General features: G+C 40.7%; 1 protein-coding gene across 2 annotated transcripts in view; it reads left to right on the plus strand.

Moving 5' to 3' along the window:
- The window catches only part of DYNC1I1 (dynein cytoplasmic 1 intermediate chain 1), a 295,343-nt gene that overhangs the window by 95,641 nt on the left and 174,014 nt on the right, over nt 1–25,688 (plus strand). The window lies entirely within an intron of this gene.

The following is a 25,688-nucleotide window of genomic DNA, read 5'->3' on the forward strand; positions in this document are numbered from 1 at the left end:
CTGCTTGTTACTTAATCTTCTTCCTTGAGCTGTAGTTTCCACATTTGTAAGTGGGAAAACTGCATATGATAGCCATGAAAATTAAATGAGAGGTAGGTAAAAGGTCTTGATCACTTGATACAGAGAAGCTCAATTCTTATGCCTTTTCCTGTTTTTTTCACACAGATGTAGCTCCTCTTCTATTTTACTGAAACGTTTCTGATGGTTTTAAAAACACTTTCTTTAGAGGTTTTCCAACATGTGCTCACAGTGGGTCTCTGATCATGGTGAAGGATTTATCTTCTACTTATTCCTATGTAAGAAACAGACCTTTAAGCTTTATGCTTATATTTGGGGGGGGTGGGCAGGGTAACATTTATCTTTTTGGGAATCGGGGTGAAATGAATTCATTCTTTTTTCTTTTATTTATAGAAAGCCACCTTATGAAGCAACCTGAAAGATCACAGTCCACTAGATCTCCAAGAAAATAAGATGCATGTGCCAAACACAGAGCCCTTAAGACGTAACAGTGGGCAATCCAGTCTTTCCGTAACTTGCAAGGGGCTAATTCTCAGAGACTACTAAGGGGGGTGGGAGGAAGTCTCAGTAGAATAAGCCTGAATATTTATGAAAGAAAACCAAAGCCTTTTAGCTGGGCTTCCATCCCCTTAAACAATACCAGTCACAGAAATGTGGTTTCATAGTCATTTAAAATACAGTTTACAGAGGAATTAAGCTAAATCACTTAAGCTCTCCAAGCAGCTGTGCTTCCCAGCTTCCTTACTGAGATCTGCTTGCAGAGCATCTCCTTTGAAATCTGCAGCTCACTCAGAGACAGGGCTGTTGATCTCTGAGCTACTTGCTTTATCTTGTCCCATTCTTCTCAGGTAATGCAAGAACAGTGGAAAATATTTGGATAAAAGCACATGTTCTTGCCCCACGTCTTAGTGTTTTAAGGGACATTGTTCTCATGAGGTTACGTAAGTGAATATCTGATAATGAGTTAAGGTCATGTAATGAGTGCTTTCGTAAGCCATCATATGATTCCCAGCATGACTCCCTGCATTTTGAGAAGAAATGGCAGGCCTTCTGTCGTCCAGGAGAGTGGGCTGGCACTCAAAACCTTCTGCAGTTTGCCTGCCTAACCTCCCCTCAACTCCCACACGTGAGCCCTGTGCTCCAGCTAGTCTGGCCTCTTCACTCAAGTCGGCATATGTTCTTTTTCCCGTGCCTGTGGTCTTGCTGTTCCCAACTCTTCCATTGCTTTTCCCTCTGTTTAATTTTCCCCAACTCTAATCATTCCATTGCTCAAAGCCCAAGCCCTATATCCTCGCATGGATTTCCTAGTCTTCCCTAGTCCAAGTTCATGTCCCTGTTCTCTGGCTTTCACCATGACTGTGTCAGTTTGGTCCTTGTTCTGTGAATTCTTAATTAGAATGTAGTCTACTTGAGGAAAAATGTGTCTTTAACTTTTTTGTCCTAGGAAATGTTTTCTATATTCAACACTCAGTAAATATGGTTTAACAGAATTATCAGGTAGAAAATTAGAAAAGCATAGGCAAATTGAGTTCAGTTTTTTTAAACAAGATATGCTTAAGATGAAGAGTAAAAAAAAAGGAATGAAAGCAGTCTTGAAAAGTATGCAAGTAAAAAAATTCAAATAAATGTGATCTGGAGATTTTTGTAATGGTGGAATATTTTTTACTTTCTATAATTTGTATTAATGAATACAGAATGGTGTTGGGTCAAGTCAGTTAAACGGTCTGAGTATCTTATTTTATTTTTATTTTTTTAACATCTTTGTTGGAGTATAATTGCTTTACAATGGTGTGTTAGTTTCTGCTTTATAACAAAGTGAATCAGTTATACATATACATATATCCCCATATCTCTTCCCTCTTGTGTCTCCCTCCCTCCCACTCTCCCTATCCCACCCTGAGTATCTTATTTTTAAGGAAGAAAATAATGAAATATTCTCCAACCTTGTTAAAGCAACCACACGCAGGGAGAGTGTGTTTCTGATAACTCTTCTGAAGTTTTAATATGAATGTACACACTTTTGTGTATAGTTTCATAAAACAAAAAAGTATTTGTTTATTGGACTATATCATTGAGAACTCTAGTTCAGCAAGTAAGTTATTTTTCCACACTTCAGCCTAAAAGCAAGCATTTAGCAACCAAATAGTGATCTACAAATAGATTTGGCATCTATCCATATTATATTATAACCTTAAATATCTAATATTTTAAAAGCATTGGTAGGCACTATCGATGAGAGATAATGAAAGGAGTTTTGGGGAAAGTAAGGCAGCCTTTTGTGTCAGAAAGCAATAAAAAAATAACTGACTCATGGTGTTTCCACAGAAGGAAGTAATACACCAAATGGCTAAATATTACTGGTTAAACAACTCTTCAACTCTGATGTTTGTAGCAATTTTCTAACTGATCTGTAGGATTTAGGCCAGTGATCCGGCCTCTTTTAGGGGGTGAAAGGTTTTCTTCCACACCCAGATACAGGAGGGCATCCACAACCCTTGAGGGTTCTTAAGCAGCCCAGGAATCTAGGATTCCTGGATGTGATTCTCCTTGGTATCTGTCTTATAAAGAGTCTGCCAGGGTTAAATACCGTAGTGAGCTGCAGGGGACTCCCAATGGAGTAGTACTGGAAAACTAGCATTCTGCACTATCAAGAGTCACTAGTAAAATGTACCTTGTTAAATGTGACCTTGACTTTTAAAAAACCAAAAGACTTCTTTTAAGACAAGACATAAACTGCATTACAAGAGAGGGAGTAGGGGTTGAGGGAAGGTCTATGGCACTGCAAGGGCAAAAAATTAAAGAGTAGGGCATAGCTCTCCAGACAGTGGACTGGGGCTGTTACTGGAACAGAAAGAAAAGGGATGATGCAAGGAATGATGAAATACCAAAGAGACTTGGAATAAAAACAATTCTAAGTGAAAGGGAAAGAATGGCAGGACAAAGGTTCGTGGGGAGGAGAAGAGGAGTTCAGTAACAAAACAGCAAAGTGAGCACAGCTGAAAACTCTAGGGACATTTGGGGTGGGGGGAGTCGAGCTCTAAAAATATCCACTTTTTTTTTTCTAGTAGGAATGAGGATGTTTTCTAACCACATCCTTGGCTGTAAGAACCTCATTGCAGATTGCATATAAGACAAAGATACGTGCAGATTCAGTTTGTCCCTTATTTATTTAATACGTGTTTATTGAGCCTCTTCTACGGGCCTCCCTGTGTGGGAGTTGGGGACACAGGGTGGGTGATACTGACACGCTCACATTCTCTGCTGTCCTGGAATGTGAACGAATTTGGATGCTGAACCATGAAGAAGAGAGGAAGGAGAACCAGGAGACCAGGAACTGGTAGAAGGAGAGGTGCAGCTGGAGTGCTTTGTATAAATATAAATAAATAACAGCACTCTCTTACCACCCCCCCCCTTGCCCCAGCCCATGACTTCAAGTTGCCCTTGAAATCAAATCTAAGCTCCTTACCATGTCCTTGAAGGCCTGCATTGCCCGATCAGAGCTCTGCTCTCCATCCTTATTTCATCTCTCTCTCTCCCTTGCTCACCATCACCCATCTTCACGGGTTGCTGTTCTGTTCCTCCTGAATGCACCAAGTCCTTTCCCAACTCACGGCCCTTGTCCTGATTCACCCCACCCAACGTACCCTTTCTCTAGCTCTCAGAATGGCCCACTGATGTTCATCCTTAGGTCTCATCAGGACAGTGATCTCACCCAAGTGTTGGGTACAGCTGGAGCTCAGCCAACAGTTAGATTTATGGGGGCAGACACAGTATAAAGAGCAGGCAAACAAAACTGGATAATCCCACAGTTGTCAAAAAATTAGGACCCGGCGGGATCTTGAAGCTAGGGAAAGCTCACAGGTGTGGAGGTTTGAACTTGTCAGTGACCAAAGCAAAGTAATCTGAAGCCGTAAGTAAAACAGGAAAGAATACTCTGAAGCAAATTCGAGCGAGCATCAGAATCACCTGGAGGCCTTGTTAGAGCCAGGTTGCTGGTCCCGTCCTTTGACCGTCCCATAAGCTGCCAGGTGGAGCTGATCTTTGAGAACCAATACTCTTAAGAGGGGGCTAAACTACCATTAAGAAAAATTAGAAAAAATATATACAGCTAATGTTTCAAGGCCACTGAAACTAGTTATGAATCATCTATAAGGAGACCTCAGAGGTTCTAAAGGATAGCCCTCATCTCTAGGGCAAATTCCATGAACACGTAATCCAGGCTGTTTTTAAGGCTTCACGTTTTGCGCTCATCATTTGGAAATCCTGATGCTGAGAAAGGAGCGGAGAGGCAGTTTTAGAACGAAGGTGTTACTTTGGTTTGTTCTGTACCCCGTAGCGTGAAGACGTGTGCCTACGGGTGACACGGAATCCCTCCTGTTCACGGTGTGCCATGCCTGTGGCTCGGGTTGGAAAGTGCATCTTTCCTGCCTCTTGATTTGCAGTGGTGTGAAGAGTGCAGAATAATGAGACTAGTCTTGTTTTCATCTTGTGAAGATTGTTTCACCAGAACATCTCCCTCAGGCAGCTCTCCAGCAGAAGGAACTGTCCTAACCAGGCACACGATCTTGCCCCTCTCTTTGGACCTGTGTGAAGTGAGGTGCCAGCCAGCTTTGGAGGCAGGAGCCTTTGTCTATGTCAAGACTCTCATTAGCACCAGCCCTCATCAGGGGCTAACATCCCACAGCTGTTGTCCTTCCTCTGCCTTTGGATCAGCTTCTGAAAAGTAGGAGGATCACCCTGAGGGCAGGAGATCTGTGGGGCACAGACTAAGCTGGATTTCCTGTGTGTTCCTATTGTGGCCATGGGTTGGTTTCATGGATCCTTGGAAATAATAGCTACTCCCCCGTGTTCACGAAATGAGAACGAGTTTTGCAAATAGACGGATATTATTTGTGAGTTCTTTTGAAGTTGAACCTTGACCTTTATTCCGTAAGCTGACCCTTGCCTCCAAGTAAGGTAGTTATGATGTGAGAACTTGAAAGGGAGGGAATGAAAAAGAGTAATGAAAAAGAGCTTCATAAGGGATGTCAAGCGTGGCCAACACACAGAATTAAGGGAACAGTATCCTAGCCGATCTTTGGGGTGATGAGTTTGACTTTCACTCTATTCACAAATAAAGCGATGGTTTATTAGCTCAGTTGTTTAGAGCTGTGCTGCCCGGTATTTCTCACATCAAAATTACAATATTTGTGTGGCACACTGGGGTAGAGGGAGGAGGTAACCCATCTTCATCCCAGGCTGAGGAGGTCAGTAGCTCACAACATGCTTGTGAGTCACACATGAGCCAGGAAGCTCTGATCTTGGGCAGAATCGGATCCACTTTCCAGCCTTTCGGCTTTGACTATGTCATGGCCAAAACTATATACACTAACCCAGGCGGCACCGGCTTGATAGGTAAGAAGGCTGATAGAAGCAGCTGACCTGTCACTCCTGGAAAAAAACAAATCAAAGTACATTTTATCTTACGGCCACTGTGAATCATGTTTTATTTCCTTAACCCACCAGGAAGCTCTGAGCCACTTCTAGCAGTTGGATAGGATGTGGTCGCTGTTCTTGTCCATGGCTTTATTATTTCCTTTCATTAGAACTTCCCTGGTTTTGTAATTTGGTTCTTTTTATAAGCCACTTGAAATCCTTTGTGTGGGTTGTGGATAAAAGAGGGAGCAAATAATTAAGAAAACTGTATACACACACCTTGCCAATATTGGGTCAGTCATGTCATTTTTGTATGCAGACAGAATATTTTCACCTATTAACATTGGCAACCGAATATGATATTAGTCATAATATGAAATGATGTTCTTTTTTAAGTGTGATGATCAATCTGCAAGATGAGAATGATAATTATCCCTTTGAAAACATCATATGGTCACATTAATGTTGGACTAGCATTTCAAAATGAAGATACCTGATAATTTATGAGTGTGTCCACTGGTGTGCAATTTGAGAATGAAGTCTGCCTGTCAGGAATTGGTGTTTGCATTAATTCCTCTTTTCCTTAGATTCCTTATGAGGTCTACTCTGTATTCTGTCCTCTGGGTGCTGGCTGTGCCTGCCTGCGGCATGTGGTTTTGTAGCCGATAGCAGTGTTGTTCAAGCAGCCAGAAGTCTGGTGATCACATCTTAAAAGGGAAACTGAGCAAATAAAATCACCCATGCACTTCTTTTAAAGTGACTCACTTGTTTTCTTTTTCATCAGAATGAGATTTTTGATTCAAGGGAAAATCTTGCAGCATTTTATTTGCTACTCTTCACCCTCTGAGATACATTGACCCTGAAATGAGTGAGCTCAGTTATATCCTGAATGAGACAAGTGAATGCACTCTGTCCTGTGTGCTATCATTTCCTTCCATGTCAGTTAGATGGTTAAGCTCTTCCTAATTCAGAGAGCATGAGATTTTGGCAGAGTCACAAAGAGAGCCAAGGAGAACACACACACGATCATAGCAGATATAGTAACAGCTACCATTCGTTGAGCACTTACGTGCCAGAAGCCTTGTACGTGTTATCTCCAATACAAAGATGCTGACAAGTATTTGCAGATCAGGCACTGGAGTATCAGAGAGGTTTAACTAACATGCACAGTCACATAGCTAGAAAGAGTTGTGATGCTGGGATTTGAAACTCCATATATCTCCAAAGCTTTTAATTTTCGATTTAATTTGTATTTTAAGTTATTAATGAGTATCTATGTTTTATTTCTATACACTTCTGAAAAAGCTACTTTTGAAGCAATATATTGGCTACTAAGTGGAACCACATTCTGAAGGAGCTGGGTTAGACCAGATAATCCTTTTGTGCCCTTACGACTGTAAAATTATATAAACCGACCTGCCCGAGAAACTTTCAAAACATTCAATGTATGTTCTTGAATGCCTGCTGTCTACTGGCCTCTGGCAACTTGCAGTCAAGTAAGATCAGTGCATTCATAGAACAGAATTCCTTTTTGTCAATGAAATGAAATCAGAAAGTTTCACTTTACAAGCCTATAAAATTATATAAGACTAATCCCCACATGAACAAAATCAGAATATTTGTACTTGTCTGCTTTTCAGTTAGGTTAGAATATTTCTTTGCTTTAAGTTGGCATGTGTCAATAAAAAGGTGATTCCCGCCCCCCCATTCCAGCTCACAGGCAGAGAAACAAACTGTGCTTGGTAGCCTGTTCATTAGTGTGTGTTCAACAACAGAGAACAGTGAACTCACCAAAATGAAAGGAGATTGATTTGTGAAAGGAGATTGATTTGCCTTAGAGTAAATAGCCAGTTATCCCCACTGTAAGAACCAGTGAGTGGGCTAAGCTTTGGGAATTGATTTGTCTCTGGGACTATATGCTCAGTACTATAACATTGTCTCTGAACTGCCTAACAAAGAACACTTAGAAGTCATACCGGTCCCCATATTTTAAATATTTATTTAAAAGAAACAAGCCGCAGATGGAAATGTTTCTAACTAAAAATTATCTTTCTCAAGTATAAAAACATTTCTCAAAATCAAATATTTCCCATATAAAGTCAGTTAGCTGTGGGCTTTGGGACTTTATTTCTATTGCCAATAAAAGCTTCTGATTGCCGAGCTTTTCTTTGCCTTAAATTTGAAACTGGAGTATGTAAGCAGAGCTTAAATATGAGTGGAAAAACTGGCTCAAATTATGTGAATTTCATAAATATCGCTGTGTGTTTATTTGTACAGTTTCCTCTAAAGGAGAAAATTTTGTTTAATATTTGGATCTGTTTATTTATAAAAACGATAGAATAATCAGTAGACATTTGTATTCTATTAGAAATACGTTGTTATCCATTTTCTTTATGTATTTTCTTTTCTAAGGGTCTAGTTTTCCTGTATCTTATGGTATTTACTTGAACATTTAGAAACAGCTACAATTTCACAGTTAACCTTCAGTATGCAAGTATGGATCATTTTCCAAAACATGTCTGTACTCTTCCCTTGAACATTATATCCTGTGTCTCTGAAACCCACTTTTGCCGCGTTGCCCCGTGTTAGATCCTGGACACTGCAGAAATACAGCCAGCAGAGGGCGTTGCCGGCTTACTTTTTAAAGAAAACGGCTCACTGCCTGTTTTCAGCACTTTAAAAAACATATATGGAAATTATTTTTCTTGAGTCAAAGTAATCAAGATGAGAAAACTGTCTTAAATTTGTCAAAATTGTTTCTTCATGTCTTTTGCCATCTCATCTCCCCAAAGGCATCAATAAAAGTGGGCAATTCGTTTTCCTTCACACATCTACAGAGCCCTTAGCTGACCCACCGTAAGGATGAGTTCAGGGCAGCCGGGTGTGATTATCTAATTTTTCCATCAGCTTGAGGTTCTTATGTGAACGTTCTATTCATAGAGAGCCAAAAGAAGGGGAAAATAAGAACCTGTTTACACTTTCACTTGCCAACTAGCCTTGCCAGTTATCCCCTGACCTGGTACAATGATGAGGAAATATCTGTGCCACCTTGGCCATCCAGGGTGTGGACTGGGGAGGGGGTTGGAGGCCTTGGTAGGGAGAGGTCAGTGGGAGGAGGGCACGATCTTGTAGGCTCAGAGGCATTCTGTCTTCTGGGGGCGCCCCCTTACGCACAATGGCCATGCTCAGGAGTGATCTGGGAAGAGACTTACCTCTCCACCAGCACCTTCATCCTTTGAGATGAACTACTGACAGTCCCTCGATATTTTATAAACTGCTATGCAAACACAGGTTCAAGTCAAAATTTCTACCCAACTCTCTCCCTAGTCTCCTTCCAAAGAAAATGCTGTACCTAACCTTTTCCGGCAAAGAAATCCTAGAACCTCCAACACTTACATAGGCATCTTCTGCAGGACCTCCCCTCACCCCAGCCACCCGGGAACTTTCACAAGATGTATAAGATGTTATGGAGAAATAGAAAATATCGAACTGCCACCGTAGTCACATCTGCGATTCACCTTTACGGTGGTGTCAGCCAGTGTCAAAACATCCTGTTAAAGTTCTTGGTGAACCTGAACTTCGCTCAATGTGTTTTTTCTTTGCCATATGGGCACTGGGACTCTATGTCCTTCATAGCTGGTAGGTGCCACTTTTGGCTGGCCCCGTAGCTGGCTGCCGTCGACCATCCTTCCACAGGATGAAAAATGTCTTCCATTAGCTAACGGCTGTGTTCTCCATGAAGCATCCTGCCCCTTGTCCTGGGGCTGCAGGAGAGCATCAATCAGGTCCCTTAGATGAGGCCTCAGAAGACCAAGGGAAATTTGTATAATCCTGAACTGTAAATATGGGTCCAGTGGTTGAGGTTTTAGATTTGCACATTTAAAAACGTCTATTTGAGTATCTAAAGTAAACCTTTATTTTAAAGAGAAGCTGAGGCCCAAGCTGAGGCTCTCTGGGTGGTGTTCAGAAGGTCAACTGACCTTTCTGCCTCTGGTTCCCTTTCTTCAAACCAAAAAAAAAAAAAGGCAGAAAACCTGACTTTTCTGTTTCGTAGGAGAATCAATCTAAATTGATTCCCAGGGAGAGGTCTAAGGTGCTCCCACCCTTCCTGGTGGAGACAGAACAGCTCTGGGTTCATGAGGGAAATTATGGAGGTGTGGATGGAGAAAGGCAGGAGCAGGTGTGTGTGTGTGTGTGTGTGTGTGTGTGTGTGTGTGTGTGTGTGTGTGTGTGTGTGTGTGTGTGTGTGTGTGTGTGTGTGTGTGTGTGTGTGAGCAGGGGTGTGTGTGTGTGTGTGTGTGTGTGTGTGTGTGTGTGTGTGTGTCTTTTAGCAGTTGGCTTTTTTGTCATGGTTTGCTGCTGTTGGCACCGTTAAAAGCAGTCAGGCTGAAAAAATTCCTTAGGAAGAAGAATGAACTAACTTTCTAGAGGTGAACAGAAGGTTTCTGAGGCCTTGGGGGACATTTACGTAGCGCTGATTTTTCTCTATGCTCCTTTGTATTGCTTATTTTAAATTCTTCATTGTTAGGACAAAGCTTTTGTTTGCCATCTCCCCACTCTCACATTTTTTCCTTTAAACAAATATCATAAATGTTTTCATTTGGGGGACAGCCTAGAATTCCTTGAGTTCATGCCTTTTCCATCTTAATAGGCAATGTACCAGAATTTAAATCTTGGGAGATCTTCTTAAAGAGACTGCTCTTAAAACCTTTTTACTCTAGCCTTAAAAGACCAAATGGTGGGGGCTTGCTTCCCTGGTGGCGCAGTGGTTGAGAGTCCGCCTGCCGATGCAGGGGACACGGGTTCGTGCCCCGGTCCGGGAAGATCCCACGTGCCGCGGAGCGGCTGGGCCCGTGAGCCATGGCCGCTGAGCCTGCGTGTCCGGAGCCTGTGCTCCGCGACGGGAGAGGCCACAATAGTGAGAGGCCCGCGGACCGCAAAAAAAAAAAAACAAACAAGTGGTGGGACACTGAGAAAGCTGTTACTTCTGCATAGTGCAGGCAACCCAGAAATATTCATGAAATGAAAATTTAATTACTTCAGGCTGATTTTTTTTCTCAATCGTAAACTCAGAATTTTGATATATATTCTTATATATTTATATAGGCCATACATTCTTGTTTAATTAGCAATTAATTCTACCAAAATACCTAAATAGTATTTTCTACAAGTTACACTATCCCAAAGAAGTAAAATAAAATCCAGACATGGAATTTGATTATTGACCCAATGTGAGCAACCTAGAGGGTTTTTTTCCAAAGAAAGGGAAAAAAGCTAGTTCTGGATTGTCTAGTTAGAAATAGGCCATGTTCATTTCAGCTCTAAATGTCACATGATTTCCATTCTGTTTTTACAAATACAGGTTAATTCCACAAACATAGGGTTAATTAGGTTTCATATTTATATGTTTCATATTTGTAAACATTTAAAAATCAGCTTCTTTGCATAGCCAACACTCCACAGGAAAATATGTAAAACAAAGTAAAAGAGAAAAAGTTACAACAGTTACAAGAAAAGCTGGAATGGTCCATTGTCTTCATTCTGAGGAGTAGTTGGGCTCCAGGCAAGAATCTGACAGTCTACCATCTAAGGAACAAACTCAATGTCCTGTTTGTGTGAGCCATCGAAACCAAAGTTAAGAATCTGGGTTTGACATTTTAAACAGTACAAAATCAATATGAAAATTGGCATGTTCTTCCCATATATAATTTGGGGAAAAATATTAAGTGAGAACAGGGAAGATGTAGTTATATTTTTAAAAAGTAATATTTAGGAGCAACATTTAGGAATGGAAAGAGCTCCCAATGGCCAAAGCTGGAATAATTTGAGCAGCAAAATAAATAGTAAATTGTTGGATTGGATTGGATTAGATTCATAACTCAAAGTTGAGTATTGGATTATAACTCAAAGTATAAAATACGTATTCATAAATCCATAACGATGTAAATAAGTGATGGAATAACTAAATAGTTAGGGAGAATAGACAAATCTCCCATACAAAAGAATCCCAAATAATTTCTGTAGATACTACATCTTCAAGGAAGTAGAGAGTAACCCTTCACTCATCGCGGGTTATGCACAGTAACCTTCTTCCAAGGAGTATGGTGTGGAGGGGGAGCGGGTGGTAGTACCCCAGCCAGGTGATCAAGGTCAACACCAAGAGTGATAAATCATATTGATAGCATGTACCCCTACTATGATAACACGGGAATGACACTTTATTTCTGTAGGCTTCCTCCCCCAAACACATAATCCCAGTCTAATCATGAAAAAACATCGAATTCCAGGGGCATCCTACAAAATACCAGACCCTATTCCTTGAAACTTTCAATGTTATTAAAAACATGGAAAGTCTGTGAAACTGTCACAGTCTGCGGGAGCCTAAGGAGACATGATGACTAAATGTAATGCAGTAATGTAATCCATCTCCTGGATGGGATCCTGGGGCAGAAAAAGTCATCAAGTGAAAACTAAGCAAATCTGAATAAAGGGTGGACTTTGGATAATAATAATGTATCAAGATTAGTTCACTAGTTGTGACAAGTGACATATTGATGTAAGAGTTAACGATAGGGAAGACTAGTTGGGGGTATCTGAGAAGACTCTCTACTATCTTTGCAACCTTTCTGTAAAACTGAAACTATTTTGAAATGTAAAGTTTTTAAAAAAGTAATCCTTATTTTCATATATTAGCCCTACATCTCAATGTAATTATTTTCCTAACTCTGGGTTGATTTTTAAGAGATGACTTTAAATTGGATAAAACATGTTCTCCAAGCTTTACTACTTTATGTATTTATAATTGTTAAAGGTGCCATTTGTGGAGCTATGAATATCATGATTGCCTTTGCTTATAAAAGACTCAATATTCTACTTTATGAAAAGTGTTTATTAGGGACCCAAGGTATGAGAAAGTTTGCTCTCCATAGTTAGGACTACCATGACCACCCACAGGGGAGGGAACTCTGAGTAACTTAGTGGTGAGGGGCCACTTTAGCATTCAGTCAAGAGTTAGATAATTTTCAGTGGATCGTTTAGAAATAATAATAATCAAACGGTCTCTCTCATTCTCTGCACAATCCCTGCTAATATGATAGCTACCTTCAAAAAATCGTTTATATTATAGTCATTATCAAAATTGCACTGTATTTTCTTGCATTAATAAGTACAGTGTTTTAAAAAGAGAGTAAAATATATTCTTTTTGAGATGAAGTAATGAATTTTTCATCCCCACATTGTAACTATTCATAAGAGATGTAAAATTTATCGTGGCTATTGATAAACCTATCAAAAAATTTTGAGGCTTTATTATGTCATAACTATAAATAGCATGCTATTGTGACTGCAAAAAGTTCAACTATATTACACATCTCTAAACATGCCATACATCTGTAGGACAAAGAGGCATTTTCTGGGAGAGCTCTTTTGTGTGGTCCAGTGGTCCCATTTCACATGCATTATCTTCTTTGTATTCAGAGGCTACCGCCTTTCACTGTTTCCATTTTAGCGTTCAGCTGCAGACTGGGACAAGGGTTTCTGCCTACAGTAATAAACACATGGTCTGGGTTTCATCCTTTAAAATCTTTATGGGATCTGGGAGCCTTTGAGCAGCCAGTGGGCTCCCTGGTTGTTCTCTTGTCTTCAAACACCTTGGTCATCTTCCATAATGAAATCTCAGGAGCAGAATGTGCACCATGTTTATGAGTGTGTTAACTGACCAGTGACTCACGGGGTTGTCACAAAACAACTGATGACAAATATGTCATTTGCCATCTGTAAAGCAACCCTGTCACAATATGGTTATGAGCATTGTGATCCTACAGTTTCCTTTCCTTTAACGCGGTAAATCCTTGATTTAACTTCATGTTTTAAACACACACAATAATTTAAATTCTTAACTAGAACACACTTGAATTTTCCCGTTTAATCATTAAAAAGGCAAAACTTAATTTCATCAAGTGCAATCAAAGAATTTTTCGTAGTAGCAATTAAAAAATATGAAATGGGAATTTCAATGACACAGAATTGAACAGCTGCTATGTTATATTTTTAATCTTCATTCAAATCAAATGACAAATCAAATTTTTCTTCAGGAATTTTTTTCTTTTCTTTTTCAATATAAGTCAGTCAAAAGGTGGTTTCAGTGATTCCAAAAGCTCCTTAAACATGCTCCAGTCTATTTTGAAATGTGTTTCAAATGTCCCTCCAAAGTGAGTAACCTTTATATCTCTATAAGACACAGAAGGCAAAACTCTTCGGAGAAGGACTGATCGGTTAGCTTGCTTTGGCATGAGGGAACAGCCAAGTCTACTGAGCTGTTTAACTAAGGAAACCAAAACCTATCTTGCCTGGCCTGTTGTTCTTACTGCACTCCATGTGTGGCCTTTACAACAAGAGAAAGTAGGAGCCACACATGAAGTTCAGGCCCTTCTCACTCCTTCCTATTTCCATGCTAGGGGAGAGGGGCTATTTTCGGGATACCCAGACTTTCCCCACAATTTTATGTGTAAGACAGCGAGCTGGGACATATGTAGCAGATAGATATATAATTAACAAGATGGTCTATTTTTCATTCCATGCACGAACACGCTCCCTCCAATTTTCTTCCTTGATTTCTAGGTGTAGAAAAGCAGCACCCAGGCAAGCCGGGGCTCCAGGTTCTGAAAAATGTTTAAATACCTAGAAAAAGTGGAGCTTTAATTAATTAATTAATTATTAATTAATTAATTTATAATTTAAAAAGCCTTCTTCGTTTCCCTATATGTGTTCTTTCCTGACGATAAGATTGCGTTATCGGGTCTTGAGCACCGTTGTGTCTAAAGGCTCCCATTTGATTTATTTCTTCTCATCAAACCTCTCTCTTGACTCTAATCTCATAGCAGATTTTTCTTAAAGTTTAAGTTAGTCTTTTGACTTCAGAGTTTAAATTTCTTCAGGGGCCTTTTATTTTCCCACCTTTTTTCTTGATTGGGTCAGGGGGAGGGGCGGCAGTTGTTCAGAGGCTTAGCTGTTCCTACACCAGGCAGGTCTATACATAGTGCGACGTAAAGGTAAATCTGTGTTTGGGTCAAGACTTCAGCCCACCATTCTTTTTTATTTTTTATTTTTTGTGGTACGCGGGCCTCTCACTGTTGTGGCCTCTCCCGTTGAGGAGCACAGGCTCCAGACGCGCAGGCTCAGCGGCCATGGCTCAACGGGCCCAGCCGCTCCGCGGCATGTGGGATCCTCCCGAACCGGGACACGAACCCGTGCCCCCTGCATCGGCAGGCGGACTCTCAACCACTGCGCCACCAGGGAAGCCCCAGCCCACCATTTTTTAAAACTTAGAGTCAACTGAATAGTAAGGGAATTGCTTTATTTGAGATTTGAGTAGAATTTATTTGACTAAGATTGAGTAGGACAAGAACTTTGACTTATTCAGTGTGAAAACCAAATGACTACTAGGACATAGCTTATCAAGCAATCTGAAAGATTCATTAATAGTATTTTTTTTTTTAAAGAGAGATTCCTTACATTGACCTTGTAAATAGTGTACCCAAAGGAAGTAAAATGTTGGAAGAAAGCCAGTGACAAAGAACTTGTATTTTGTTTATTTTGCCATCTATGCCTCACAAGGTTTCTTGTGACGCTTAACGAGACAGCGTAAACCATGCTTTGTAAACAGAAAAGGACTATCCACTTGTAAAGTGTTATTATTATTACTAAATTATAGGTTGTGTTATATGGAGGAAGACTGTGCTTGAAGAATAATTTTTGTGGGGTAACAGCATTTTATAGCTTATTTGCAAAGGTTCTCTACACAGTTAAAACAATGGTATGCCATTATGGGGAAGAAATTTAAACTCTCATATCTGTTCATCATTTTTTAAATTGCCTTGAACAAGATGCACGCATTTGGAAATTGTGTAACTTCACTGTACAAATGACATTTGAGTGAAGGGGGAAATTATAATGACGTATTACTAATATATTTTTAATTCAGGTTGTGCATGACAGTTATGTATAGGAACTTTTAAGGTTGGCATGATGGCTATCAGGAATTGGCACCAGGATGGCATGGAAACAATTTTATATGTTCCTCACCTTTACATTCTTCACATTGGGCACCACTTTACAACTGTGTTTGCCAAGGAAAAACAAGAGAGGCTCATTGCTTTGCATTTGGGGGCTACTGTTGAGAAAAATTTTCCCCATTAGAATACGGTGTTATCAAGCTTGTTAGAGAGTGCACGTGGGCATTGAATGGATGATTTCCAGAGCATCTCCCATTTCTTTGCATTGCTGTGTTTATGAAGTGAGCATAGTCGTCGTGAGATCAGTCTTCTGTGTTTTGCATCTTGAATTGTCCTTATATTGCTTTGGTGGTCCTGATCCACATTTTAATCTCTAGATCTGTGTTCCTTCTGATACAGTAGCCACTTAGGCATATGGCGCTATTGAACACTTGAAATGTGGCAAGACCAGATTGAGATGCACTCTAAGTATAAAATACCCACTGGATTTTGAAGACTTGGAGTGAGAAAAATGGAAACTATCTCAATAATTTTTACATTGGTTACATACTGAAATTATAACGTGATGAATATATTAGGTTAAATAGACTATATTATTAAAATTGATTTCATCTTTTGTTTTTAATTAAAATTTTTTGTTTTTAATTTTGTTTAAAGTTTTAAAAAAATTAAAATTACATCTGTGGCTCACAGTGTATTTCTGTTGGATAGTGCTGGGTCGGAGAGTAACAACATTTTTCTGCTTTTGATGAGAATGGGGAAAGAAGAAACGCATTAGGTCAGACAGAAAAAAATGTTCAGTGTTCATTAAATTTCAGCTCAGTTTGATGGAAGGCTTAGATTTAGATCAAGTTCTGTTGTTTCAAAGATAAAACTTGGAGCTAGCTGATGGGGAACGCTAGTACGGCACAGTGGTTCAGCTTGTAGCGTCTGGAGCCAGGGTATCTGTCCTATCCTGAATTGTGGCAGAATCAGCCCAGATGGCGTGGGCGGGAAGAGGGCCTACATCTTTGACCCGTTCCAAAGCAGGCTCTTCTGAGTCCCTCAGTTGACTCTAATGCAGCCTTAGCCAAACCCGTGTGACCACTGCAGACTCTTATACATCATCAAAGAACAGCCCTTCGATCTCACAGCTAGAGTGCAATTCAGCTTAGACTTTGGCAAATGAAAGTCTCAAACCTAATCCCTGGTGACTTAAGGTTTCTGTTGGTATTCACAAAAATGCCCTTTGCTTGTCCAATATGGATTGCAATATTTGCTTTAGATGCTGCTGCCCATCCCTTCTTTCTGAACATGTTCATTACCATTAGGATATTCTGGGTGGCTCCTAGGGTTCAGATAAGTGGGGACAAGAACTTGCCAATCGGTTATCAATGTCTTGAGCTTAAAAATACATGTTTGGATTTTCACCAGAGTGAAAATTGGTGTCTAATCACCCCCTTTCCACCTCCCTTTTGATGAAAATCATCAAAATGTGAGATGAAAGGATCTAATGGGTTGTCTGAATGTTTTTTCCAGCCCCGTTGGAAATGATTGAGGCATTGGTTCTTCAACATTTCCTCTGAGAAAGCAATTCCAAAGGTTGGTGTCAACTTACAGCTTAGTAATGGACTAATACACATTATCCTGTATGCAACTCTAAATTATAGCCTGCCAGCTGTGATTCTGGAAGTTTGGAATAGGTTCCTTCCCAAGATTCTAAACAGAAATGGCTTTGAGTGTTGTGGGCATGGGTCTGTCTAACCCTTCTAAAGGCAGCATGAATGCTGTAACATTTCTATTGATTTTTAACATTCAGCTCTCTAGAAAATAGAAAATAGCCAAAATTTGACAGGCACTTTACAAAATGATCTGATCTTTCGTAGATGCAGAGCAAAAGCTGTATTCACAAGTGACATTTGTGCTTAAACTTGGAACATACCTTCCTTGTTTCTTCTTCTTTTTTTTTTTTTTTTTTTTTGCGGTACGCAGGCCTCTCACTGTTGTGGCCTCTCCCGTTGCGGAGCACAGGCTCCGGACACGCAGGCTCAGCGGCCATGGCTCACGGGCCCAGCCGCTCCGTGGCATGTGGGATCTTCCCGGACCGGGACACAAGCCCGTGTCCCCTGCATCGGCAGGCGGACTCTCAACCACCGTGCCACCAGGGAAGCCCTCCTTGTTTCTTCTTATGCCTGTTTTATTACATGGAGTGGAATTGCATTTTTCTAGATTTGAAATATACTTTGAATATTATTTTATCTTCTTTAGTTTTTCTTTTTATCATTTAAATATTTATGACCCCAAACTCATAAAACGGTAGTACAAATTTCCAATTAAGTTATTTGATGTTTAACTTGATGTATAAATCAGAGAAATCCAAATTTAAACAAGGAGCAACACTGCACATATTTAATTGTCAAAGATAATTCCCAAGGGTATGGTTGAAGGGACTCTCTCTGGCATTGCTTCAGGATTTAAAATTGTCACAGTATTGCTGAAAGGCAGCTTGGTAATACTTATCATTATGAGCTTTAAAACAATGTACAAACTGAGCAGTTTCCTTTCTAGGAATTATTCCTGTGGGAAGTAATCAAGAATGAGAGAAAAGATTTAACTAAACTACAAGAATTCTCACTGCCGCATTGTTTAAAATATTAATAATAGAAGAATCTGGGGAAAGGGCATATGGGTGTTCTTGGTACTATTTTTATTTTTTAACTTACATGCTCATTTGAAATCATTTCCCAATAAAAAGATTTTTTAAAAGCCAACTCTCAGATAAGAGGCAACAGAGGATAGCTGTCCTTATTTACTGCCTTCTGAAGACCAGAACTGATGCCAGCGGCTTTTTTAAATTTCCTGATCGCAAAATTAAAAACCTAGAAATATCTATTACTTGGGAACTAGTTACATAAATTAAGATGCCTGCATATGATGAAACACTTATTTAGCTTAAAAATGACAGCTTATGATATACTTTTTTTTTCTTCTTTTTTTGCGGTACGCGGGCCTCTCGCTGTTGTGGCCTCTCCCGTTGTGGAGCACAGGCTCCGGACGCGCAGGCTTAGTGGCCATGGCTCACGGGCCCAGCCCCTCCACGGCATGTGGGATCTTCCCGGACCGGGGCACGAACCCGTGTCCCCTGCATCGGCAGGCGGACTCTCAACCACTGCGCCACCAGGGAAGCCCGCCTATGATACACTTTTAAGTGAGAAAAAAATAAATAAAACAGGTTACAAAATAAACAGGTTAAAAAATGTATGTGAATGTGATTTGATACTGATAAAATAATATCTATTTTATACATATGCAGAGGGAAGACTGAAATGATTATGCCAGAGTATTAATGGTAGTTATATCTGGATGTTAGAATTGTGAGGGTTTAAAAAAATCTATTTATTCCTTCTGTTTGAGAAGGTGCAACAACTTTGGGTCATAGACAGTTTCCTGAAACTCTTTTTGAGTATATTCAAGTTTTCCTCCTCCCTCTATATGTGGTTAGATGAATAAAAGGTACATAAAATTGTAGTAAGGATAAAACACAGGCGAGGGATATAAGGAATTACTTTGTGATTCAAACCAACTTTTCTGTCTAGTAGTTGCCTTAATAGCTACCTTGTTGACCTTGATCTTTTATGACCATAATGATCCACCCACCCGCTCCTGACATGCTTTCAATGTAGATTCTATTTGATGTCATTCCCCTGACATACTATCTTTAATTGACTGCTCAATGCATAGCCAGATATGGACTGTGCTGTTCAAAATACTTCTTTCATTTGTTATGGTGCTTTGGAATTGTAATCTGTCCTCTCATATGCTCAAAACATGTGACAGTACTATGACATTTTTGTAAAAATATTTCCACAAACTCACCTCACAAACAGACTGTTGTAGTTTAATGGTTCTGTTTAAAGGTTATTGTATGTGAATCTTTCTAGGCTAAGAAGCAAAAAGGTATTCATTTTTTTAAATGACGACATGGAAGTCTTGAAACATCTAATACAAATTAATTAACTCTACAGCCATTTATATTAGTATATACACACACATATATACACCTAGCAATTCATCCAATAGATATTTGCCCTGTCTTCAAGAAGCTTACAGTCTAATAGAAGAGGTAAATGGCCATACAGCGCAAGGTAGGACATAATAGTCTCATGAAAAGGAAATCTAAGTGCTAAAGAAGTATCACAAAAGAAGAGAGAAATGTTAGGAATAGGATCATGGCAGGGGTAGCATTTGTGTTGGGCTGGAAGGACATTATTGGGCTAACTGATAAAATTGCATACCAATACTAGATTAGTTTAAAATATTATATTAATATTAAATTTACTGAATTTGATAACTGTTCTGTGGTATGTGCAAGTATATCTATTTAATTAGGAAATACACAAGTATGTGGCAGGGGTGGAGGTGACAGAGACAGCACAAATAATTAAGTAAATGGGATAAAATATTAACAGTAGATGAATCTGGGTAAAGGGCATATGGATGTTCTTTGTACTATTTTTATTTTTGCAACATATCCGCTCCTTTGAAATCATCTCCCAATAAAAAGTTTTTCAAAAGCCAGATTTCAGATAAGAGGCAACAGAGGATAGCTGTCCTTATTTACTGCCTTCTGAAGACCAGAACTGATGCCAGCTGCTTTTTTATTTCCCAAAATGTGGTTCATTCTAGTTATTTGTTGACTTCACCAAACCACCGCATAATTTCACACAACCCAGGATGGAGGGCAGCGGCGTCTGTTTTGCGGAACCCGAGGCCTGAAATAGCAGGAGGGCTGTGTCGTGTGGAGGGGTAGAAGCCGTGCCCGCCCAGCCACATTTGGCTGCTTTGAGCAGTTTGCTATCAGACCCTTCCTTGTGGAAAACACAAACAGGACAAAGAAAATGGAGAGTCTGACTTAGAAAACAAAGCTTTCTGCCTTCCATTTGAATATTGCCTTACGTCCTCCCTCAGGATAGCACACATTTCTTTTTTTTTCTCGCGGTACGTGGGCCTCTCATTGTCGTGGCCTCTTCTGTTGCAGAGCACAGGCTCCGGACGCACAGGCTCAGCGGCCATGGCTCACGGGCCCAGCCGCTCTGCGGCATGTGGGATCTTCCCAGACCGGGGCACGAACCCGTGTCCCCTGCATCGGCAGGCGGACTCTCAACCACTGCGCCACCAGGGAAGCCCAGCACACATTTCTTTAAAGACATTTCCCAGATGACACTCCAGTCCCTTCCCTGTCATCATTATTAAATTGGAGCTTCAGCAAAAGCATGCCAAGTCCTCACCTCTGGTCTCCAGATAACGTCCTCCAGGTAATTTCTCAGTGTGGCTCAGACCCGAGCTCTTCACATACTTCACCGTCGCAAGCCACCTCTATTCAAGAAACACATTTTCCAGGGTGCTACAAATTTAAAGATCCCTCAGCAGGGTATGAGGACAGTGAGAGTGAGGGTGTTCCAGGAGAGGAAAGCAGCCCCACCTTAGCTCGAGGAGCTAAGAGCGGCAGCCGGGAAGAGGTGTGCCCAGTCCCCCGTCTTTCCCTGCTCCCAACGGGGAGCTCCAGGAAGCAGAAACACTGAAGTTGATTCTCTTGCTCAGGCTGGGAAGCATGGAAAGACAGGATGTGGAGGGAAGGAAATCATCCACAGCCTCTCCCAGTATCTCCAGAGTGGTCACTTGGTCACTAGAGAAGCTGCAGTCCTGACCGAGGTGGGTTTGCAGCTGTCTTGAGCCTGCCCTGTGCCCCAGTGCTGCACAGGCTGTGAGGAGAGAGTCGGTGCCTGACAGCCGAGGCTGGTCCCCATGCAAAGACCTTCACTGAGCAGACAGGCCTCAGGGTTAGACCCGCCAGGTTCCAATAGTGACTCTGCTGCTTACTGGCTATATAGCTCCGGGTGGTTAGCGAGCCTCACTAAGCCTCAGTTTCAGCTTCTACTAAATGGAGATAATGAGAGTCCCCAGCTCGTACAATTGGTGTCAGAATTAAATGTATCAGACTATGCATATCAAGTAGGAAGCGGACGTGGTGGTTATCACCATTTTTGTTGTGCTTGTCATGAGTATTAATGTTTGCAGCCTGGCCTCTGTCCTTTCTCCTTCCCTTCCTTCCCCAGACTTACTGGTGTTGCACAGTTGATTCAACTGTCTTTTAGAGATACGGCTCCTTTGAGGATGAGAGCCTTGCAATTGGATATGAGTAAAGTGCTCCTTGAAAAACTGTGAATTACTCAGCGAATACATAAAGATGAGCACCCCGGGTGGCGGGGTGATTGTTGTTTTCTAACATGATGTGTATCCTGCTCTTCCATCATCCCCCCAGGCCCTGAGTGCCAGTGGTACCCATGCCTAGAATGCCTTTGCCCTTTACTCAGTGCTGACTGAGCTCGTCGCTCAAGGTTGGCCCGGTGTCACCTTCTGTGGACGCCCCTCACCTTGAGAGCAGAGGAAATCACTCCCGTAGTGCCGTTCACCTAACTCTTTAATAGCCCGGGCCATACCAAGTAATATGGTTTTGTTTTTTAAACTCATCTCCCCTACTTGACTACATTTCTGGAGGATAGAGATTATTATATTTATCCTAGTTGCAGCATACGCTGCTCAATACCTGTTGTATTGGGATTGTTTGTTGTTCTTATACATTCTTTGAAAGCAGAATAAGCATACAGAATAGTGCCCACATCAAGAATATACAGCTTGATAGTTTTACAAAGTGAACATACCCAGGCAGCCAGCCTCCAGATGAAGTCTTAGGAGTAATATCAGGAGACAATTAGGAGAAATGTAGAGGTTCACCTTTAGTCTCTGCTCCCCCAAGATTTAACTACTGTCACGCTTTCTAACATCATAGATTAATTTTGCCTGAATGAACTTTCTACAAATGTAATCATACAGTATGTACTCTTTCATGGCTAGCTCTTTTGTTTAACATTATGTTTGAGATTCATTCATACTGTTGTGCTTGGTTGTGGTTCATTTTCTTTCACGACTATATAGTATCCCACTGTGTAAACCTGTTTATTTATTCATTCTGCTGCCGAAGTTTCACTTGAAAGTAACTGTTTTGTGAACTAATTCGAATACGGATGTCTGCCTCTTAAGAAACATTTCACAAGGAAGGGATGACAGGACAGAAGGTTAAATTTATGAATGCTAGAAAGGCAGCCCTGATTTCCCACCCTTTGAAAAGAGCAGTGACTAAAGGCTCCTGGTTTCCAGAGCTGACAAGGTCTTTCAGAAGCAGGATACCTCGGTTTCCCGGCTCATGAATTCTTTTTTATGTTCTAACCGAGCTGGTTGCAAAATTCGTAAAAATCAGATAGGGCACTTTTGGGCAGGATGGCATTCCTGGGATTCTGTTTTGCTGTTAAATATTGGCATACAAATATATAGCTAAATGTGTTTTACTAATGATTGTGGTGGCATTAATTGTAATTACTTGTCAGTTTAACTTGCTGCTGGTGTCTTAATTTCCAACATGTCTGAAAAGGTTTCTGAAAGGATTTCACTAGCAGTCTTATAAGTCATTTGTCAATAAATGATGAAAAGGTTTGGCTGTTTATATTTCGATGTTATCGTTTTAATGGGCAACTGTCTACATGCCACCCACCACAGAAATGCTTTTTCCTCCCTTTTTTTTTTTCTTTTTCTGAAGAAAGTGTCTAAGGCGGAGGGAGGTCTCGTTGCTATGGATATCTGAAATTTCATGTTTACATTTGAAGAGGTAAGCTGAAACCTTCGCTATTTGGTCTCCACCTGAGTGGCGTTCACATTCAGAAATTACAAGATTGTTATTGGCTATCTCGAGCTCAAGGACGTGGCTGAGCACTGGCAGTCAATTAAAACGTGGCTGGCTTTCAATATCAGAATTATGCAGCCTGTTTTTGTAGGATGCCCCTGAAGTCTTCACTCCCCTGCAATGTGTTTTTGATGTAAAAAGAAATATTTGAAAAGGAAACATAACACAGGGCAGCTTGTCCTCATTTACTGCAGAGGTTGGTTGCTCCGTGAGCTCTTTAGAGTGGGATTCTGCCCCAGTGTTCTTTGTCCTTTAGCTCTGCAGGCTCTGGGCTGCCATACTTTAATGTGCCCCAGAGAGCTGATAAGAGAACAAAGCCTTGGCAGGAAGATTGCTTCATGGGATGTTTATTGGGAAGAGCTTAGAAAAGTTTGCCAAATCAGAGTATTGCTGCTTTAAGTGGCAGGTGAAATGATTTTTATTCTTTTAATTATTTTTCTTATTCTTCTAAAATGTCTTTAATTATACAATTCATGAATACATTCTCAATGTAAAATCAAAATCTAACAATGCAGTTAGAGAAAAATATCCCCTTGACTACTCCTCATCAGTTCTGGTTTCCTCCCAGTAGATAATCCTTTCATTAGTTAGTATGTATCATGCTAGATCAGGGGCCAGCAAACTATAGCCGAAGGGCCAATTCAGCTCCCTGCCTGTTTTTTTTTTTTTGCGGTACGCTGGCCTCTCACTGTCGTGGCCTCTCCCGTTGCGGAGCACAGGCTCCGGACGCGCAGGCTCAGCGGCCACGGCTCACGGGCCCAGCCGCTCAGCGGCACGTGGGATCTTTCCAGACCGGGGCACGAACGCGTGTTCCCTGCATCAGCAGGCGGACTGTCAACCACTGCGCCACCAGGGAAGCCCTCCCTGCCTGTTTTTGTAAATAAAGTTTTATAGGAGCACAGGCACACCTATTTGTTTACATATTGTCCCTGGTTGCTTTCACACTGTGATAGCCGAGTCATGCATCTGCAGCAGAGACCATGTGACCCACAAAGCCTAAAATACTTACTAACTGCCCGTTACAGAAAAAGTTTGCTGACCCCTGTAGTAGATATTTTTTCTTTAGCAGTTTTATATATTTAGAGTAATAGGAATTTTATATGCAGTGTTCATATATACATATAATTTTGTTTATTTTTACATAGATGGTATCACATATCACATTTGTTCTATTCCTCACATTTTTTCATTTAACAATTTGCCTTCATGATCAGTCATCCATATCGAGACATGTTGCTCTATCTCATAATGTTTATTTACCTGTTGCATATTGTCCATAGTAGGACTGAGTTAAACTTATTTTATTACCCTCTATTGGTGAACATGGAGCTTACTTTCAGTTTTTTTCTTTTTTTCCAGCAGAAATTAGTCCTTTTATTTTATTTTTTATTTTTTTTAACATCTTTATTGGAGTATAATTGCTTTACAGTGGTGTGTTAGTTTCTGCTTTATAACAAAGTGAATCACCTATACATATACATATATCCCCATATATCTTCCCTCTTGCGTCTCCCTCCTTCCCACCCTCCCTATCCCACCCCTCTAAGTGGTCACAAAGCACCGAGCTGATCTCCCTGTGCTATGCGGCTGCTTCCCGCTAGCTATCGATTTTACATACATTTGGTAGTGTATATATGTCCATGCCACTGTCTCACTTTGTCCCAGCTTACCCTTCCCCCTCCCCGTGTCCTCAAGTCCATTCTCTAGTAAGTTTGCGTCTTTATTCCCGTCCTGCCTCTAGGTTCTTTATAACCATTTATTTTTTTTTTAGATTCCATATATATGTGTTAGCATACGGTATTTGTTTTTCTCTTTCTGACTTCCTTCACTCTGTATGACAGACTAGGTCCAAGAATGCAGCGATAAAACCTGGCAAAAAAAGTCTTTATTCTTCCCAACCCATACTGGAAAGTCATACACACAATATAGTAGCACATTTTCACAACAGAGAAGTTGCATGGTAATCATGGCTAATATAAAAGAAAGGGGGGGTGAATTAACTCGATCAGGGACTTAAACATGACAGTGGGCAGTACTCAGGACAGATGTTTTATGTTTCCCATTGCTAGGCAGTACCTACCCTGGGAAAAGGCTGAGTGGAACTGAACGACATAAGAGGGCATTAGAAGTGTCCTTAGGTAGGGTGTTTGTAAGCTTGCCCTCACTTGAACTGTAGCCTGAGAAAATGTCAAGATTACGGTGTATGTGTTAGAAATATGAAACCATTGAACATCAAGCTTCTAGGAACCTCTACAATGATAAAATGAGCCCCTTCAGTTTTAGATGAGGGCACTGAGCCCCACAAAGGTTAAGTGATTTATTCAAGGTCATAGTAATAGGTTTTGATCATGACTTAGCCTATCCACTGACTCCAACTCCAGTGACCTAGAATTGAAATACCTGATTTTCAAAACTCAGGAAGAATAAGACTTACAGCAGCACATCACTGGTAGGTTTTATACTTT

This window comes from Lagenorhynchus albirostris, chromosome 8, assembly GCF_949774975.1.
Source record: "Lagenorhynchus albirostris chromosome 8, mLagAlb1.1, whole genome shotgun sequence".
In the NCBI taxonomy this organism is placed as follows: domain Eukaryota; kingdom Metazoa; phylum Chordata; class Mammalia; order Artiodactyla; family Delphinidae; genus Lagenorhynchus; species Lagenorhynchus albirostris.